Below are 15,868 nucleotides of genomic sequence, written 5' to 3'. Positions count from 1 at the left end.
CTGCAGGAGGGGCAGCTACAACTTTTCAACCATAAAAACAAACAGCTATAATTGCTAATTTTGACACGTAAATGAACAGATGGTCATGCAACTAGTGTCCTGCCATAAAATGAGTTCCTGGACTTGTACTTGATCAGATTCATGTATAGTAGCTGCGAGTAAAAACTTTTGATTACTTATGTTGCACTTAGCTTGCACTTATCATATGACGGTTGAAAAGGTGTCAAGCAACGGTTAATCAAATAAATTTATGTAAAAACACAATAGACACTAATTGTTGTGTGGTTCGATAATTGTCATCAATTCTTGTGTTGTTGACAATTGTCAACAACACAAGGATTTCAACTACTGTAATAGGAAACATTCTGCTAAATAGAGACATGACCTTATTTATTATAATCTTCTATGTTTGTTTATAATATAGCTTTCTTTAACCTCCTAGTACTTGTAAAATACCTAGTCACATTTCGGACACGCTACGTGAACCACCACTACAAGGAATGCTCAGGGTCAGAAGACTATCGAGACCCTGATTGTGCTGCTAAATAAAAAGTCTTACATGTCATGGAACCCGTGTCAAGTTCCAAGGAAACCATGTGAATGACAAAAGATTAGCCTTATTATACCCGTTAGCTGGACATTGCAGTGATGAAGTGATGGCATCAGCTTGTTTTCCATGGCAACAGCATATGTCATTATTTTGTCATCGCCTTTTACTACCAAAATTGTCAAACTGTCATTAAGACACCGCCTTATAAACCAAAAAACAAAAGCTTGAATCACTACTTTTTTCACGTGTGCCTGATAAGGTGGCCAAGGCGCTTCAGAAGAGTTACACAACCGATTCTCCTTAATGACACGCTCAGTAAAGCGTAAGAATCTAACTGCTACTGTTCACTGAGTAACTGACAAGTTACACAGTGAGACTCATTGGTAACAACGAAACGTCAGGTCGTGGCTGCAAACATGCACTAAGTATGCAAGATACTGTTTGGGACAACATGGAACCAACCTGTAAACACCGTAATGCTTTCCACTGGCGCGATCTCCACATATCTGGCATATATGTTTAGCAGGAGTTGAACTGGTAGAGCTGGTAGTGCTATGGGGTGAAGAGAGCGGGCTATCAAGGTTATGGTACATGCCTAAAAACAAGTTAAACTGCTAATACACATTATTTTTATAAATCAAACCAAAACAACAAATGACAACATAGGTATGCTATACTGGTTATTGCAACTAACTGGTAGGCATAACCCAGCCAGGGTTATTAACCCCAACCCTATCCACACTTAGTGATCACAACTATGGTAGTTCTTACGCATGAATCTATCGAAGAGATTTGCATTCCTCGGACTAGACAACGTATAACATAACACAAAAAATTTCTAATATTAAAGGTGAACTCATACAAGATTTTAGTAGATCTCATCAGAAAGTATTAGTATTTTTCTACTATTTGTAATCGTTTTTTATGTTTGAGATGATCTGACTGCCAGAATGTTTCAAGATTAAAATCGACAAAACTTGATCTCGGTTAAAATGCACAAACGGAAGACACATGACGACATGATATCACTAGATGCGTGGCTGCATGTCTCTCTCAATATTGATATCAGCTATTACGTTCAAGCTGTAGCATTTTATTATGCTTTAAAATTTATTACTTTATTACATATTACGTGTCTTCATTCTGTCGGAATCTTAGCCAAAGTGCGACGACAGACATAATAAACACTTTAGCTTGAACCTGAGCATTCAAAGCAAAGATGTCATTAAAACTATTTTATCTCTGAACTGGGCAGATCTACTAAGACAAAAATTACATCAAATCGAAGTTCGGTGTCTTAGCTTTATATTGGTAATATTTTCATTTGCATCACTGGTGTGAGTTCACCTTTAGGCTTACTCCATTCCTGCATCAGACTATCTGCTAATATATTCCGCTAATTCCTCTCACAGTTCAGCTTGGTCAATTAGCAATACCTTTGATTTTTGCTGTGGTTCTACTGCCAGGTAAAGTAGGGGGGGCATGGCAAGCCTCCGTTTTTGCTAACTTTTATAATAAAGCTTCATTAAATTTACTGTTATTTTAATACCTGCGGTTAAGGTTTTCAATTCTGATTACGAATGAAGTGTTTGTTGACAAAATCGCCCACCACTTTTTAGAAAGAGACTCCCTCAATAATGGGCTCTGAAGAAAATTCTTTACTTTCCTATCGGCACGCTTAGTGGATCGGGCCATCCCGGCTTTTCCAAACTACCCACCCCTTATACGACAGGTCGATGTTACAACGATATATTACAAAGACTTGAGACCAAATTAACGCTGGCTTGGAGGCTCTAGAGCCTGAAAATGCTGATAACTAGTAAGACTGTTTCAATTAAAACACAAACCTGTTATCATATAAAGGGTTAGTTAATCCCAATTGACAAGCAGTTACACCCATTTAAAGCACTATTTAATGAGTACTAGTGCGAGCGTATGACAAAAAATAGCCTTCGGCTAATCATCCAACATTGTTGTTATACTAACGATTGACTCGTTGAAGAATCCATCAAGCCAAAGCCCTCATTACCCAGGCTGATGTGCTAGGGCACATACATAAGGTGAGGGACACCGTGTCAATACTGGGGTAGCTATACTGGCTGATCACTATAATGGCTAGATGATATGGCTGGATTATAATGGCTATAATGGCTGGATGATCTTAAGGTTGATACCTACGGTTTTATTTGATAATACCCATCCCTCCTGTACTTTCGTCAAGAAGCTAAGTATTCAATGCCACTAGGAACAACTCCTAACCTACTTTACTTCTAACAAGAATTATCATAATGGTAGTTTTATCATTTTCAAAAGCCTTTCTCCGATAAATGCAGCTGTATATAATGTAAAATGTTTACAGTTGCTTTACATCCGAATCTCTTAACATAGAAAACTTCCAAAATACGATGTAAAACTAACAAAAAATTGATTTTACATTTAAAGTAATTTTCAACAAATGACATCCTGAGTATCTCAAAACATTGCAGTTTTGTACAAAATATTCCTTCCCATTGTTTGACTTTACAATGTCCGAAGAATAGCCCTGTTTCTCCGCTTTTTCTTCTTTACCTTTCATTCATCAATTTGAAACAGGCTAGCATTAGTGATAGTAGTATAAACAAAAAGGCGATGCGTTCCATCGTATGAAGGTAATAGATAACAATAAAAACATGAGCAAATATCTCACGATCAATTCCACAAAAAACCTGCAGAGCTGTTTAGTGATTGTGCATAAAAAATTGAAAGTGATAGAAAAAACCAGCTACGTTAATTTAAAGGTTTGTCTAGCCTAATTTGAACTAGCTTCAGATCTCCATCACGATCTCTACCTACGCAAAGCCTGTCATCTGTATCTCCAAGAATATACTTCCTTTCTTCAATATAGAGGTAGAGCAAACATATGCTGGAACCGATCAGCTTGGCAAGACAAGGTTGGACGCCATAAGCTATTTTATAGATCCATTTAAACTTGTCACCAGATGATAGATTACTTACACAAAGACTCACTCACACAATTGTATAGCTAATTATTTTAACCTTTTGTCAAGAAGAGATAAGATCTACACCTAAAATTAGTATCAAGTATTTCTTGTCTCCAAGTTTTTGTTTTTGCGTGTATGACATCACCTGGCAAGATCTTTTTATTTATTGCTTTTTTTTGTGGTGCCATATGTAAAATATTCATCTATAAAATGATTATGGACTGCCCAATAAAAAGCGATATATGTATGTTTCAGTGTTTGTCTTTTTTGTTAAACCTTGTGTCCAGTTATAGTAATTAAAATCTAGCGATGAAAAGTTGGCATGGCACTGGATTTGATCTCGGGACCTCCAGATCTAGAGGGGCATTCAGCATGCCTATGTATATATATTTGAAAAGCTAGCAATTTTTGTAGGTAGCTACTCGAGCTACAAAAACTAGTTGGCAATTTCTAGTTTCTAGTTGGCAAAAACTAATTTCAACAGATTAGTTTTTATCGTTTCGTAATTAACAGTTGTTCTGATAATGGAATAGTTCTTGAAAAGTTCTTCCAAACTTGAATGAGATTTTTTTTAAAGCGAGTGAAGCATTTTATTGGTCAATTGGTAACCAGTAATTTAGTTAGTAGAAGCGCAAAATAGCAGGGTCTGAACTGGTGATATTTGCACTTAATAGAAAGACCACACTAACAGCATTTATGAGTTGATGCATAAAATCAAGCGCTATATATTACAAATTCAGAAATAATGATGAAGCTTGCACAAGTCTAATAAAATTTGCATATTACAATCCCATGCCTTGCATATCTCTGAAACAGCCTACAGTCTGTTCAACCAACATAACATGAGAGAGGTTTTCATTTCCCTAAAGGTTTTCTGTCACATGGATCTCTCAAGTAAAAAACCTTTTCTCATGATAAATGAATAGCGGTATTACGTGCGACACACGTTAGTAAAGCGTAAGATAACAGCAATGACACGAATTGTCAGTTTGTCATTGTGTACAAGGATGAATGTTGCTTGCAACTTGACTGAGTAAAGGCTGGTTCACACTATATCACCGTATGTCGGCGTTTTCCTTTCGGCATTTATTGTCGATCATGTGAACTGTAAATCGATGGCATCGACGAAGCAGTGCGAACATGTCGGCAAAGTTTGCAACTGTCAAACTTTCCCGATTTTTCGCCGACCACCTGTACAATGTGAACCATTTCAGCGATAGTGATTCGCAGTGGCTGATAACGTGATTTACTGTAAAGCCCCTAAATGAACGCCATGGCGCTCTATTTTTCAACCTTTTTTCTATAGCGGCGGTCAATTGGAGGAGGGGTTCAAATAGAAGCTGGCGGTGTATTTTTCAAATGGCTGATCAGAATTTTTGGAAGATAAATTTTACCCAATTACGGGAGAAGCTAATGTCGCCTATATTTTGCTCTCTTTTTTCGGCGGAGCGATATTAAACTTTTTGGATGCAATAAATCTGCTAGCTTACCTCCAACTTGTCAAAGATATCTTAATAAATATGCATCGAGAAACCGAAAAATATCTCTTCCAGTTGATATCAATTGCTTGCAATTAACGTACGATGATATTATACATGTAGCTTGCGCCCTTTTTTGCAATTTGTTGGCGTTTTTAATTTTTATTTCATTCTAAATTTGAAGACATATTTTTACTTTAAATCTATATTTAACATTGTTGAATAAAGGCTGATTGCACTCTTTGTAATGTTTGCTACAATTTGCAGCCAAAGCCAGTTTTTTATGTGCAATAGAAGTGGAGTTATGAGCATCGATAGATTGTAAGCAGCGTTAAAATGGCAGCAAGGATGCTATTAAATAACATGCCATAAATCTGCACATTTATAAGTTATATAATGACATTCTATACAATGACGCAAATATTTTTTCATGAACAAGTGACATAAGCGAATCATACTACATCATATTACACGCAGAAACAAAAATAATGCCTTTAAAACAAAAATACGTCCATCGTTTGCTCGGATAACTACGTTCTGATTGTCGCTTTCGATGGAACGAACATTTTCTGGTTGTATAATACCTTCCACAATGTCTTCTGGCCTCAAATTTTTTCTGCACTGCTGAACTAGTCAATATTAGCGTCCGAGCAATTTTTTGGCAGAGCAGAACTTTTATGCCCTGCATTTGTTGGATAAACGTAACCTTTGTCTCAAAGCTTGCAAACCGTTTTTTTATATGCATGTTCTTCAAAATATTAAGACCGCGTTATACAAGGAACTACTACTGAAACAGATACTAATTATTTTTACGATATTGCTTTCAAAGTTCATCTACCAACGTAAATTTAAAACATTTTTGTATAGGTACGTGTACTTCAAATATCATTACCGCGTTAAACAAGGAACTACTATTAGCCTGAGACAGATATTAATTATTTTTATAGTAATGCTTCCAAAATTTTAACGGAAAAAGTGAAAAGCTTTGGAGTTGGACAACGAGAAAATTGAGCTTTATAAACGTTTTACGAGTTGTAAACGATCCATTATTAATGCGTTTTTGTGGACACTTCTACTGATAACTTGATGTTGTGGGTTCATAAAGATCAAAAATAGTCAAAGCGGCAGTCAAATGGAGGTGCCATTCAAATAGAGGATGGCACTGTATTTTTAACCCTTCTCTCGTAGTGGCAGTCAAATAGAGGTGGCAGTCAAATAGAGGTGGCGTTCAATTAAAGATGGCGCTCAATTAGAGGTTTTACGGTATTTATTTCTTTTAATGATAGTCGCTACGGGAGTAGTATTTGATTTAAGCAAAAGCAAAAACAAGTCTTTTCACAGAAAATTAAAAAGAAAAATGAAAGTACTATGTCACGGAGTGTTTGCTGATAAAAACGCGGATGGGTATGTGATTATTATTATCGACTGTACTGTACTGTGGCATACGGTGATATAGTATGTCTTTAGTCCAGACAAATGCTAAGATTAGCTGTATAGCCATGCTAATGAACCATCACATCTATTCTACTACGACACTAACGAGCTAAATGTTTATAATCTCATAAAACTTTAGCTACCTTTGCCTACACATTGATTGTATGACTCAAAAGAGATCAACTGCTCATTTTGACACACCTGTCCCATCATCACCTAAGTACAGTGGTGTGAAAAATAAACGGGCCCCCAAAAAATATCCCCTTTGTTGAAGTTGCAGCACTCAACACGTTTAATCCCTCTTTTAAGTATTATTCTTGAACTGTTCCGATACATATTATACATAAAAAAAGCTGAAAAGGAGTAGATTTTGATGAAACTAATTATAGTTTTAATCAGCAATATTGAGTAACTCTTATAGTGATTCAAACTTAACAAATATTTTTGACACTTTTACTCATTTTGACTTCAACAAAGCCATATTCTATTTGCAAATAACTTTGAGCAGTTGAGTTACTCAAATCAAAGACTTTATGCAAATTAATCCTCAAGTCTTTCTGTTTTAGTGAATAGAAAAAAAAACTCTTTTGAAGTTGATGTTATACTATAAAAGTGGATGCGTAACATTGGTAAATTCATTCGATTTCATGTCGCCATCATACCTAGTCAGTTATCAGAGTTTAAAATTTATCAGCAATCAGTTTAAGAGTTTTTCTTCTATTTTACACGTATGTAGATTGCAATGAAAATTGAAAAGTCATTATAAATGAGTCATCAATTGTTGAACTATAATTGTATTCTGATTGCAGCTGCTATGATCAAATTGAATGTTTAAAAAAAAACTCTTAACGATACTCACTTGTCGTCCACTAAACAGTAACTAGCCTTGTCATTTTAATAGCTGATACGATTTCAAAAAACCACTTAAAAAAACCTCAAACATTTACTCTGTACATTTTAACTGCTTCTTGACTATCCGCAAAAACAAATTTAGCCATATGCCTAACTGAATGATTGGCATAAGAATCCATGAGTCATTTGCCTGAGTTTAAAAATTCTCTTGCATAAGGTTTCAAATTTCTTGACACTCATTGGCTACGATACAAGGTCATTCAACAAGAGTATTGATATCATATGTCTAACATCGACTGATTCTAGTAAAACTGGTTAGTAAAATCTGACTTTCTTTTAGGGACAGAAGTAAAGGTGTATACAAAACTATAATAAAAAAGGTAGCAATGTTTCGATGATGATCTCTACTCAACGAGTGAGCGAAACTTAATCCACTGAATCTGAAAATATGGGTGGAGTTATATATATATATATAGTTACTGCATACGGTACCAAAAATAATATCTGTTGTCCCCGTTGTCTTTGTCATTTGAAAGTGTTATAAATGGATAAAATTGAATCGAGATCATAATAGTAAACAATTTCCGCCCATCACAATTGCATCTGTTGTATCTTTACTGACATGTTCATTTCGAAACGAGGCGTTGACAAAGCGTTAGCGAGGCGAAAGACATGTTTCAAGAGTTGTGTAGACAGGCCTTTATTGACAAAAGCCATGTTTAGTATAAGTCTCTGTAAGTGACCTACTTGGTTTCTAGGAACTTCTTGTTACTAAAACCTACCACACTCCATAATAAAGGGGCGCTATAGCTAGTTAACAAAATGACCTACTTTTACCTGCAGCCTTTGATTAAAGGTTAACTGACTGCGTTTTAAAATTACATGTATTTACTCCAATATAATTAAAATATTTTCTTTTTCAGCAATGATTTGTATATTAGAAGGACCAAAGCGTGACAAGACAAAGACACTTGCAATGCAAGCTAGAAGCTGGGACACGAAAGGGTGATTCCTCCGAAAAACATAGACACATGATATACGATGTCAATGTCCACGATTAACAAATATGTGAGACAAAAGCATTTCTGTGGGCCGTCATTCTAATATATTTTCTCAATGTAGACACTGCTCTACATGTTTGTGTTGCTCAACATATCAGAGAACTATATAAAGCGAGGTTGAAGCAGATTTCACAATAAACGATGAAGTCATACGTCCAGCGAAAATTTTCTAGTAGTGGTTATAGAATTACAGCAATTGGCTTAAACGTACATCTAGTACCGTGTGCTAGCAACAACTTTTTATTCACATATAGACTATGTAAAAAGTTGTCCCTAAAATTAGCTATTCTCAGGAGTCAAGTCATCTAAAACCTATTAATACATGATCTACGTTCATGAATAAGCATTTGAAATGAACAATATTTAGATAATTTAGTACAATAACAGAGCAATTTCATCATTTTAATATAATTATATGGCGTCACAACAGTTTCTGGTCAATATTTTGTAATGAACCCAAATCTTTATGCCTGCTTTAACAATTTAACAATGCAGATAAAAGCTGGTATATGGTCGAAATTACACAAAAATATTGTTCGAAATACAATCTACCATTTTCACTGCTAATGTTAATGCAATAAAATTTTGTGCTATCGCTTGACCTGTAAGTCATGTTTCCGCATGTACCGTACGCACTGCTAAGAAGAGGGTTACCTGGAGAACCAAGGCTAGCCGGAGGTGAGCCCATGCTAGAGTGCGGGCTCGCCATCAGAGGCGAGACTCCGTAACCAAACGGATAGCCAGCCTGATGTTGTTGATGTTGGGCATGCATTGCTGCAGCAGTTGACATCATATCCTGTGTCTGCTGTAGCTGCATTATATCTGGTTTGACATCCATTTGTGTTGAAGAAACATGCCCGTGGCCATTCATTTCATTTGCAGAAGCGAAAGTGAATCCGTTTCTGTGCGTAGGTTAAGGATAGCAACTCTTCAAATACAGGAAGAGAATAAATTAGTGACATGATATTACAATATTGTAACGCAGGATAAATGATAAAATAGTAACAGTATGTTATAGTATAGAAGAGAATAGAAGTATAGAAGAGTTAAGAATTAATGATATTAGATCATAATATAGTAGCAGTCATGATCTAGTGACATCATAATGTGATACAGTAGAACCTTGGTGTTCGACCATAATTCGTTCAGATTTGGAAGTCAAGCACCGGTTTGTTTGAAAGCAAAAACCTATTTGTCCATAAGAAACAGCGGTAAGTATTTAAAACCGTTATCAACCCTAACAGAAAACCCTAAAATGTTAAAATATGTATTTAAAAACAATAAAGACCTAAACCTGTAATAGTGTAGCAATATTTTCCTCTTTGCCTTTCTTTGGACCCAGTATTTGGGGTGAAGCAACGCAAAAAGGAAGAAAATTGGCAAAAAATACACGAACGAACAGTGTCTATCTTACACCGCTAACAGTACGAGGCGAAAAAACGCTAACCAAACAGTCGAAAAGGAACGAAAAGTGCATTCAGCTTGACTCGGCTCTTTTCGTTCACACTAGACATTCCCCGGCTCAACTCCGCTAATTCGAGCCCGGAAAATATGCTTAAATTTAGATGCATTTTCTACTCGAATGTTTTAGTTGAACACGGGAGTGTTCGAGTAAAGAGGAAGTCGAGCACCGAGGTCGAGGAGGTCGAGCACAGAGGTTGAAGAGGTCGAGCACCGAGGTTCTCTTGTATACGTAAATTCATTGAGAGATTTCCTAGAGTGCAATGATAAAACTTAGTCTTTTACTTAAAGTTGACACGCAACAAAATTTAAATTATAGTTATTTAGTATCAAGAAGTTCCCCACGTCTTACTCTGCTGTGTTGTAAATAAAAAGTATGTGGAAATGTGATTACAAGCTCTTAAAAGCTCAAAAACGAGCAGTTAATCGCAGCCATCACGAAAACCCCGTAGATTAAAATCCTTCTCAAACGGCTCAAATGTGACGTGGTTGAACACAATGTACTTCTGCTTACACTTTCATGCAACCTCATTCGTTGAAATATTTTCACAAATATACTTCACGCATTCAATAAAACCATGGCTATTGTCATTAAACGTCTATTTTATTATCATTGTAATGCTGTCACTTTGAGCACTGATATTTTAAAACCTAGCCTAAAAATTAGTTTAATTTTTTAATCTTAGCTCTATGGGGTGCATATCATCCTCTGATAAACATGAGGAGCCTGTTGGTCACCTGTGATGGTCGAAAAATGCTGCAGAATTGTTTGCGCCATTTGGCAGAAAATATGGGTCACATGATCAGATTATGACTAGATTAATAGACCAAGCTGAAACGAAACTGTAAAGTAGCGAGCAACTATATTTAATAAAGGCTTTCCAGTAGAACCAGAGGTGTTTGTCATAAACTAGTGTTACTAGAAGTGTTATATTGAGCCTTTCATTTCACGTGATAACATCACATGTCAAAACAATAACCCTGTCGAGCTGAGTACGTCATCAAAATAAAGAGATTCCAACCTACGTCTGTTTTTTTAACTGTTCGTTTTTGAGCTTTTAAGAGCTTGTAATCACATTTCTAAACCTACAACACAGCAGAGTAAATCATGGTGAACCTTTTGATACCAAATAACTGTAATGTAAATTTTGTTGCAAGTCAACCTTTAACAAATGGCAGTACCAGTTATCTGTTGTGAAGCTCTAAAGCACCACAAGGTCGTCAAAAGCTATCAGCATACAAAACCAATGATATACGAGATAATAGCCTAAATACTTTTGACGGGTTTTACTGAAAAGTAGGCATATACAGAAGGGTTGATTGTAAGTTTACAGTAGCTGTGATCAGTTGAAGCACTATTTCAAGCACATTTAGTATAATAAAAAGAGACAGCCATTGTTCATATTGATTCCACCGCGAATGATAAATATTAAATTCAAAAAGTTTAGTATTGATCATAATATCTCACTCAGTCCGACTCGGATATGTTTAAAGGCATTGTGAGTGACCTTCACTTAATGTTTGACTAAAGTAATTCTCAGTTGTTCATGTTGAGCCAACATACTAGTATTTTTAGCATCAACCAATGAATTTACAAACTAAATACTATGAGAGTGAGTTAGTTCCTGAGCATACTCCTGAGCAACATACTACATCCACCAATTTATGCTTCAGTTTATGAACTTTTGTTACTACAATCATCAATCCACGATCCAAATTCCTCTGCAACACTATTAGATTGCCAACTTTTAAAACACGTTTGTTCAACACACTCTATAATTCCTGATTTTTGTCTTTTAATTTTTTTGTTTCCTTTCTTTTGGCAAGTAAAGAAAAACTAAATTTTGTTGATACTTCCTATGATACTAAAACTTATACTTCTGATCGGATGGATTGAATACAGCAATTTAGAGGGTCAGCACTCACAAATAAAATGTTAAAGTAAAATGTCATACTGAAAAACGCATAACAAACAATTCATAACTTTTAGTTGAAGCTGACCCCGTTTGGAGAACCTGTTTTAGTTTCTTGTCTCATTTTTGTAAAATTTATATGATGATTTGTTACAAGAATGTGACAAACTTCAACTCCTAATAAAACTACAAAAACTATTTGAAAAGCTACACAATTAGTATATCAATATGTACAATATATGAATTTCCCAGCTTTAAGATTAATGATCAAAGCTACCCAAATTAATAATCAATACATTCTATTGCAATGTCTGAGCAATAATTTGATTGATGCCACAAAGCATGCTTGTCAAGTAAAATAATAACGTACCAAAATTAATTATTACAGAAAGTAATCAGATAAAAGTCTCACTGTTTTAATACAACGGCATCACTTTCACTGAGGGGTATTACCCAAAAGTTCAAAATTATACTTTCAAAGATTCTCCTTGAAAGGTATTTCACCAAATGACACATGTTTCGGTTGATCTATGCTGGCAATGCAATGCATCGGCTGCTCAATAAAGCGATTAGTAATCGCTCGGTTTTTATATTTCACTTCAGCTTGAAAATATCTACAGGATTCCTTTCAAGTGCCTTTTGTCATTGTACTGAGTGTATAATTTGGACTGTTTTAAGAGCAGAAAAAAAGTGACAAGGGCAAAAAATAAGAAGTCCTATCCATATCAGTTGTTAAAAAAATACTGTTTATTTTTTATCTGTAAAATGGCAAAAATATGAGCCTTTAAAGAAGTAGTTCCAGAGTTTTTCTGAATATTAAGCTACACTTGTAATAAAGACTAAGTAATATTTAAAACAAATTTTTCATGAGATATTATGGCGACAGTAATATAAGATTACTTTATCACCAACTTCATCTGTCAGCTTCATTTACATCAAAGTGAGACCAGGTTGCAGCAGATCTGATGCAGCTAAATCTCTTTGCCAACTTCAATGTCTCAAGCAACAGCTTCACACATTCAAGGAATGGAGACATAACATAAATTTATTTTGCTATATCTGACTTTTGCACTTGTTTTAGGCCTTCAAACTCCCGATAACTATTCATTCTTCTGTTAGCTTGCACATCAGCAAATGGAAACAATGTAATGTTAATTTTGTTTATCGAAGATTTTAGGTATATGATCATTGCTAGAGAATGACAGGGGCTTAATTCGTGCAAAATACACTAGAGTGGATTTAGTGATGAGGGTCAATTAACGGTAAAGGACCACGAAGCCACATTAAGTTTATTTGAGCTACAACGAAACTACACGATAGCCATTGTAGCTGGATATTCATAATTACCTTATGTTGCAGCTTTAAGAGACAACTGTATCATGTGAATATACAATTACATTTTACTGATTCACCGATTTTATAACGTGCTCTTGATGTGAATGTCAACGTGACTTTGAATAAAATTTGTTAAAATGCCCCTCCTGACAAATATGGTGACTTTAACAGTACAAATCATCCAACCTAAAAGGCTCCCGCCTGGGCTTCTTAATTCGTTGTTTCTATGCGGACCGTGCTACACTACCACGATGTACGGCAAGTTACACTGTCACAACAAAACAAACATGTATTCATTAGTTATCTTACCAATCATGCTATTATTATTTTGTTAAAGAATAAGCTCTTACCGATTTGGGTAAAACTGATGCAATTTGTGACACAGCGGAGATTCACGCGATATATCGCAAGTATTACTGCTGTCAACGCTACTAGCATAAAAGTTATGAGTAATGGCGAGTGCGTACACAACCGAACGCAGCTAAGAGCTCGTAAATGTTTGCAGACGCGCAAGCGCACATAAATAGGCCATTGCAGCTCAAAATCCTAATTAATTAGAAAGAACGGGTAGCTTGTTGAACCCTCGCAAATATTTTTATGAATCTTAAACGATTCAGACATAAACACAAACGCGTGTGAACACCAGCTCCACAAGACGCGCTATAGACATTAGACATGTTATCAGACATCCAAATATGTTGGAGTTGCTTTTCGTGAAGATTAGTACTAGATATTGAACTGTGATGGATGCGCTCAGTTTGGCATGAGAGTTGGCAAGCCACACTAGTGGACTGTTGCTGAAGTAATTTTCATGCCAGTTTATGCGATTAACGCTCAAAGATAATTTAGTAAAACTGAGAGTGTGTTATTATGGAGAGGCTTACTTGGTTAATCTATATAAGGGTAGTCAGCTAGTGTGAGGAGGTAAGTAAATACTAAGAAAAAATCTGATATGAAAACAACTGAGCAAGACAAGGAGCTGAGAAAAATTCACTGTGGAGATAATTCCAATTTTAGACTGCTACTTGAATGAATTATTTTTGTACATGTCTGCTGGAACTGTTTATTGACAATTAAGCTGCAGTATACGGTAATTGACATTCTGTTACATCAACAAGTGTAGTTGTTTGGTTACTTGTTATGGCTGTCTCCTCATTTTACTTCATTGTGACTAACTTGATTTGACTGTCATTCAGATATGATTTGATTGCAGAACATCTTGCCTTGCAAAAGCATGAACAATTACACTTCGCAAGAGGCCTACGAGAGGTACAGTTGTGCGCAGTACCTGTAATACAGGATAAGACAACTTATAATCAAAACTCATTCCACTTTGCCCTTGATGCAAGTTCATAAACTATTTTCTATTTATGAACAATTCTTGTAATGTTACTGTCTTCTAGTTCAAATTTGAACTTGTAACAATCAAATGCAGTTAGTTCAAATAACTTTCCTTCAATCAGCATCATAGACATCGACGTAGTTTGAGTTATAAATCTTATTTAAAATAAAATTGAAAATAAATAGAACATACATGTAGCTGTCCAAAACCTGCTAGAAGAACAACAGATGGCCTATGTCAACTTCTATTATGATTGGGTGGCCTATGTCACAATTTTATCCTGATTGGTGGCCTATGTAACACTTCTATCTTGATTAGTGGCCTATGTCACACTTTTATCCTGATTGGGTGGCCTATGGCACACTTCTATCCTGATGGGGTGGCCTATGTCACAATTCTATCCTGATTGGGTAGCCTATGTCACACTCATAGATATATAACTCATAGATATATAAGGTTGATATATCTATGGTAACACTGCTATCCATATTTGGCCCATTTTGGTGTGTCACCTTTTTACTTAGCTTGAGTGTCTTATGCCACACACCCATCTTTATTAAATAGCTCTGCACCGAGGCTAAGTTCAAGGATAAGTCGTGAAAGCATTTAAGCAAAATTGACTAAAGGCGAAGTCTAAACATTTGGCTGAACTTATTATGGACCAGATAAATTTGTTTGAACAAAGAGTAGTTTTTGCTGATTAACTCACAATAATTTGGGTTATTCCTGTATGAGACAGTGGTTAACAGGTCAATAGTGGCCAACCATCTACTAAGAAATGGACACAACACATTATTACTGCTTGGTTTTCCTTTGTCTGCGATTTCTACTGAGCTTTACTTAAAATAGTCCAACTCTGCTCACAAAACCTAACCCCGCTCCAAAAATAATGCTGGTACATTGTTAGCAACCCCAATGTTTCAGGGAACATGTTGCGAAGAAATTTAAGTTAATTGTGTGATGCTGCTTTTTAACATGAGCGATAGCTAGAACAGCTGAATAAATGTTCCTCCTAAATTTTGTAGTGTTTCCATCAAACTTGTTTAAAAGTTGACTTGCAACAAAATTCACATTACAGTTATTTGGTATCAAAAGGTTCATCATGTCTTACTCTGCTGTGTTGTAGGTGCAAAATATGTGGAAATGTGATTACAAACTGTTAAAAGCTCAAAAACAAACAGTTAGTCGCAGTCGTCACGAAAATGCCGTAGCTTAGAATCCCTCTCCAAAACGGCTCAAATGGGATGGAGTTGAACACGATGTGCTTCTGTTTGCACTTTCATGCAACCTCATTTGTCGAAATATTTTCACAAACACAAATATACTTCATGCATTCAAGAAAATCATGTCTCTTGTCCTTACACATCTATTTCATCATCATTGTAAAGCTGCCATTTTGAGCACTGATATCTTATAACCTACCGTGAAAATTCGTTTAATTTTTTAAACTTAGCTCGAAGG

At 35.6% G+C, this 15,868-nt stretch overlaps 1 pseudogene; it reads right to left on the bottom strand.

The window, feature by feature from the left end:
* Positions 1–13,556, bottom strand: part of LOC137404369 (retinoic acid receptor RXR-alpha-B-like) — a 55,057-nt pseudogene extending 41,501 nt beyond the window's left edge.
* Positions 13,557–15,868: the final 2,312 nt, after the last annotated feature.

This window comes from Watersipora subatra, chromosome 9, assembly GCF_963576615.1.
Source record: "Watersipora subatra chromosome 9, tzWatSuba1.1, whole genome shotgun sequence".
NCBI classification, from domain to species: Eukaryota; Metazoa; Bryozoa; class Gymnolaemata; order Cheilostomatida; family Watersiporidae; genus Watersipora; species Watersipora subatra.
Note: the sequence above shows the minus strand (reverse complement) of the source record. Positions and strands in the feature narration are given on the sequence as shown.